Source organism: Manduca sexta, unplaced genomic scaffold (genome assembly GCF_014839805.1).
Source record: "Manduca sexta isolate Smith_Timp_Sample1 unplaced genomic scaffold, JHU_Msex_v1.0 HiC_scaffold_1654, whole genome shotgun sequence".
In the NCBI taxonomy this organism is placed as follows: domain Eukaryota; kingdom Metazoa; phylum Arthropoda; class Insecta; order Lepidoptera; family Sphingidae; genus Manduca; species Manduca sexta.
In genome coordinates this window covers 19754-26157 of record NW_023592540.1, presented here as the reverse complement: position 1 = coordinate 26157, position 6404 = coordinate 19754, and the positions used below count along the sequence as shown (strand labels likewise).

The 6404-nt window shown below is 35.9% G+C and overlaps 1 non-coding gene across 1 annotated transcript; it reads left to right on the top strand.

The window, feature by feature from the left end:
• Nucleotides 1-994: 994 nt before the first annotated feature.
• Trnap-agg lies at nucleotides 995-1066 on the top strand. Its single transcript has one exon. It is a non-coding gene; the product is annotated as a tRNA-Pro (tRNA).
• The last annotated feature ends 5338 nt before the right edge of the window (nucleotides 1067-6404 follow it).

Sequence of the window (6404 nt, the reverse complement as noted above, 5' to 3'; positions counted from 1 at the left end):
GGTCCTGGGTTCGAATCCCGGGTCGGGCCAAAATAATTGTGACTGGGTTTTTCCATCTTAAAAAATTACTCGGTCGCAGCTCGGAGTCAGGAAATTGGCGGTGTGATACCCCCGTGCCTCGGAAAGCACGTAAAGCCGTTGGTCCTGCGCCTGATCTCTCACCGGTAATGTCGGATTGCCGTCTCACCGAACTATGAGAGTGAAGGAATAGAGAGTGCACCTGTGTACTGCGCACACACTTGTGCACTATAATATATCCTGCATACCTGGCTGATCTCCGTTGAGATTGGCGCCGTGGCCGAAATTCGGCTAGGAGGGGATTCAATACTTTATTTATATATATTTTCTTAATATCAGCCCTGTAGTAGACACTGTCCGATGCTAAGCACAGGCCTCCTTTATTACTAAGGGTTTTTAGATCTTGGTTGACGCTGGACTAGTGCAGTTTAACGGACTGAGTATACTATCAAAATTCTTATTGAGAATTCTCAAAAACGTAGGCATCCACATAATAATTTACAGTATCGTTAAATAGAACGATAATTGATAAACAACTCACACGTAACTTCGATAAGTCAGCGGTGTGTGCCTTAGGTTTTGAATATGCTAACCTTTGTTTTGGCAATATATTTTATTTTCCACTAGGCTATCATGGACTTATGTCTGTAGTCTAGCACCACCCTCTTCCCTTTCAGGGGTAGATATATATCTATTGTATTCTTCAATAACAAACACATTTCGGTGTGCATTTTAGGTTTTATGTAATACGCGACGAGGCTATTATTTTTACCGAGCTCTAGAACCTGAGCTGTTGCTGCTAGTAGTTGTGTAAAAACCTGCTATATTGAATATTGTCAGCAGTTCCAATGACTGCAGTTAATAAGTGGCTTAGAAGTCACGTAACTTGATAACACATTGCCCAATCGCTTGAGTGAAAGTAAAATGTATTTGTGTTACATCTTTGTTTTACGTTATTTGGTGAATGATTGCCACCGGCTCGTTGGTCTAGGGGTATGATTTTCGCTTAGGGTGCGAGAGGTCCCGGGTTCAAATCCCGGACGAGCCCAATCGCTTTTTTGAATGAATGTTGAGTTTAGCAGAGCATATATCGATACTAATATATAAAACTGAGAGTTTGTTTGTTTATACGTGCTTAACTCAGGTACTATTAAACCGATTTTTTCACTTATAGAAGCTAAATTACTTCTGGTTCGCTTATTTTTTTTTCGACAGTACGATTGAACATTTTAATTGTAAGGTAATTTAGTTGCTGGTGCAAGGATATGAATATAAATATCCGAATAGAGACCACCCTATAAGGTGGTACAAACCAACCCGTCATATTAGCCGTAACTGTATCGCGTTCCGAGATTAGCCTGAGTATAAGCAATTGCAAACAGGACTGCGTGATAGTATCGAATGACGGTGAACAACCATATCTCGTCAGTCGACATCCCATCTGGATCTCCCCGCTTACTATCCGATGCTGTGGAGCCATATTGAAGTGCAGGTATAAAAGAAAATGTCGAAATAAAACTATTTCTCGCTATTTTTTATATTATAATTTTCTCGTGATATTTGGAAAACTTTGCAATCTTCATGGTTACAAGGGACTGCGGTGTTGGACGTCCGAAAACTCAAAGTTAAAATATCTACCTACATTTTTTTTTATTTTAGCTGAACTAATGCACAAAAGTAAAGTTTCAGTTGAGTGAAACTATTCAAGTACGCCATGAAAACTATTATATAAGATGAACTGAATAAAACTCTTTTTCCACATTCAATTATCGACACGCCACACCCCTATATATCCGGTAAATAGTACCGCGGTTTTCCCAGACAGTCGATAACTCTACGATCGCTAGAGAGGGGAAATAGCCCTATCTGGAGTTACGTTACATCACTAGTAACCATCCAGGGTAACGGGCGGCTATTAGGTCTAGAATGGATGTATTGTGAGGCTGATGGGCATTAGAGCTATTTCATTAATAGATTTTTTTTGTAGAACTCTGCGCCCCACTCTCTTTCCCCCCAAGACAAGGGATGGTTTTTAGTAACATTAATTTTACTTTTATTATTTCCTAAGTATTACAGTTCAAGTCACAATTTTTTTTAAATCACTACCTAAGCAAAATCAAAGGAAAATAAACTTTATTAGTTCAACAATTATATTTCTTTTTATTTTTAATTAATTTTACCGTTAATCTTATTCTATTTTGCACTATTTTATCTTAAAGATTCTTATTCTATATATCTTAGCTTACTGACATATTCTTAGTTACTAATGGTACATAATTAATATTATATATTTAGTAACTTATTATTACTTAATATTCCTATTGCTTACCTTAATTACTATATATTTGCAATACTATATAAAAATATCCTTTATACGTTTTTCTTTTATTATTCTACTTATGTTATCTATTTCTAATCTATAGTCTCTCCTATTCTCTACTTCAAGTCTGATAATTCTATATTTGGCATATTTACGTTGTTTCGTGTCTCCGCATCGTTTAAATTGTGGTTCCTCAAGCAGAGCGTGAAGAAGCAATTAGAAAGGCCTGCATAACTGTGCTGATGGAAGAAGTCACTCCGCCATGAGAAAGATAAAAAAAATCGGTAGATTTTGTTACTGTAGTGGCTATGGGCTCTGGGTTGGGATAATGTGAGATCTTAGGCTCGAATCGAGTCGGTTAAAAATATGTAAAATTAATTCTAGTCCAAAAATGTTGATGTTTGAATTTTTTAATACACTTATATAAACTCAAAAGTAAATATTTTCGTCTAACGCGTTCACATCTAAATTAAATTAATTTAAGATGTAACTCCAGGAAAGATTCCTTTTTAAATATTTAAAAATGGAATTTCATTTCGAACAGAATTCCACAGGTGCAAACCGCATGTAAAAGCTAATAGTAAAGAAAATACTTCATAAATACGGACTTTTATTTTTAACCTAACCCACCCACGCCTGCAAACATTTTCACACAAACCATTCTGGACTCTCCACCTATTGTAACAACTAACAGTGTAACTTGATACCATTATTACTCGGCTCCGTAATGCAAATTAAACCTTTTGTTTGTAAGATATAATGCCAATTTCCCTTCACATAAAACTATAGATCTGATCTTGGTGAATAAGTGTTGTAGTAGCTAAAAAAAAATGTTAAGATAGTCTTTTGTAGCGGAAGACAATTAATTTTTTTTGCCTTTTGCAATATTATACACTATATTTAAAGGAACCTAAGACGAGCACTTTTTTTATTGTTTTTTTTTTGTCACGTCAACCTGACCCCACCGCACCTGGTAAGCTGAATGCAATCCAGATAATTCAAAATAAGTATACAAAAACTTTTGAAAAATCAGAGGTTTGCCTTTTTGAACCTACGCACATTCGTCTCGGCAGTCCGTGTCCCTCTATTAGGCTAACGTTGCTTTTAGGTATGTCTATACAAAATTATCATAAAAAGTAAACACCAGTTCGAAATAAGAGAACATTTCCAATCCATACAGCCAGTTATTACCGTGCCATTACGAGAAAGAGAGCTACCTCCGTATCGCACAAATCCAATCCGGAGCAAATCGTGTTTGAAATGGAGCGACATCATTTCGATTGCATTCATTATAACCTTCTTATGGGGTTATTAGCAATCGTTCGTTGGGGTTTTTAGCTTCGTAATTCTTTGCTAGTCTATACATATAATAAAACAAAACTACCTTTTCTGTGAGTTATCGATTTTCTCAAAATCTACTGAACGGATTTTTATAAGATTTGGTACGGAGATAGTTTAAGACCCTGGATAGGTTATAGGCTTTTTAACCCGGGGAAATATATAGTGGGACTTTTATCCTGGTAAACTCCTTCACGCGGGCGAAGCCGCGAGCGAAAGCTAGTAATAAAAGTCAGTAACTTCACTCTGTATGACTTCTTTACGCTTTTGACAATATCATTCACAGTAACGCTATAAAAACTGACCTAAATCCTATCACCTTAGTCCACTGAAAAATTGGGTACAAGATGGCGTTGTTACATTAGGTTCTATGTAATAAGCCTATTATTATTTACCTAGCAAAAGTCTAGACTGTTCAAAAACCTAGTATCCGACCCGCATTAAACCCTAGACCCCAGCACAGTGGTACACTACGCAATACCCCAAGGCAATACAAGTACACCTGCAAACTCGACCAAGCCCCGGTTATTTAGCATTCCGCAGTCGTACACAAACATCGAAGATCCATAAACACGGGAACAATACGGACCCGTCCCGGACACCCCCGGGAGTCGAACGGCAGACGAGCAAGTCCCACACAGTGACCCAGTTTGGGCCTACCGGTGTTTTCGTAAGTTTTGGATACACTGAGTGAAACATTTAAAACTAGCAAAATCGCGTTTTTTTCTATCGATTCGATTAAAGCAAAAACTATACTGAGTACTTACTATTAAAGGTGAATTTAATTAAATGCCACTCCAATTAATAAAATCTTATCATTCATACTAAAATTTTATCATTCCATCGTATTGGTCTTTGGGACTTGCGTATAAAGAAAAAAAAATCTTTAGATTAACATCACGTTACTTTTATACATAAGTGTGTTTTATAAGCACGTATCGGGTATACCGATTTTAGTAAAAATAATCGCGGAATATAAATTTGCACATATATAATATACAATACAGTCTTACTTATAAACTTGTTTTAGCGTTACGAGGTGGTTAAGAATTGCTTAAATAGCTGTCAAAAACATCAGCAGTTCCTAGTTTTAAATCTAAGTAAGAGGCTAGATGGCGGGTTTTGACTAACAGCTGATCGAGTAAATTTGTGTTTTAACTAAGCATAGCTTTGCGAACATTTTATAAATAAGACTGATCACTTTTAAAAAACACCAGATATTAATTCAGTGGTTTGGACACACCCAGATCTCAGTATGTCCTCATCCTACGGTAGTAAACAAACAGCCGGAAGACGCGGCTATATGAGCCGATTCCGGTTGAGATTGGGAAACTATTTATGACGTAAACAAGCGATCGCAACTGGCGACGATCGTGCGATTGTTCCGATGAATTCTGATAACACTTTTGCTTACACAAATGGTTGAGTGAATTTCACGTGTTAAGGAGATGAAGCGATATATCCAACTCTATGAATGTAATTATCCATTTTTTTATTTACTTTTTTATTCACGGCAAATGCATTTTTTCTGCTTTATTAATCATATTTTCACATAAGGTACATAACTCACTTATTACATTAAAATTTAAATGGAACATCACACGTGACTAACACTGCTAGATTTCTGTTTTTGTTTCATAATCGAAAACTTTCTGAGCACTACGATTTTATTTACATGTAACGATGTAGATGATCATTACAGTATAACAACATATTATAGTAATTTCTCATGTTTACGCGAATGTTAGATATTGAAATAAAACTATTTTGCAGATTTTATTTGCGTTTATATTATAATTTTCTACCGACGTTTCGAAGACTTCGCAGCCTTCGTGGTCACGGGGGGACTGAGGTGTTGGTCATCCGAAAAGTTAGTTACAATATCTACTTCAATTTTACAATTATCCTTTTTTTTATTTGTTGCTGATGGTCCGATCTACACAGAAAGAGCTCACAGTGTCTTGACATATTACCAAAATAAATGTCTCTATTACATATTGTTATAGACATATTTATTCTGGTTCTGGTGTATATTAGATAGTTATATTTTACTAGCATTCAAGTGCTGTCTTCAAGAGTAAAAAATGTCTTCTTCAATATTGAATTCATTATCATCGAAATACTTTAATGCAATAATTATGTCATATCAGTTATGTACTGATAAGATTTCTATATAATTTACGATCGATATAGTGGATCAAGTTTATAACCGGTTTTAAGATATTTTGTCACTTAATAGTTCAGTGGCTGAGTATCTACTGATTACATTTATGATAACCAAGGTTCGAATTTGTGATGGCACATTATATTTGGGAATACCTGATTTGCCTGGCATTTCAATTCATGTCTGAGAGGGGTCGCCGGGGAGCAAGTGGACATAGATCCCCCTCCTCCGCTGGATTCAACACAAATACTTACTTTTGTGAGTACTTGTATTCATTTAATGGGATTACAGCTTATCGCTTTGTTATTCACTGGATCAAATTTTAAGATCCCCCCAACCCCCTCTACTGGAGTACAGAGTCGGCCGATATACACACTTGCTAGTCCTTGTTCCGCCGAAGGTTGAAATAACCTAATAAGTATATGTTTTTAAATAAATATGTATTGTAATTTTGTGATTCATTGGTACAAATGCTATATTGTGGTTTAAATTGTAGTATAAATGCTATTTTTTTAAGTTAATTTGTTAAGTTTAAGGTCGTATATTTTGTACTACACCACAACC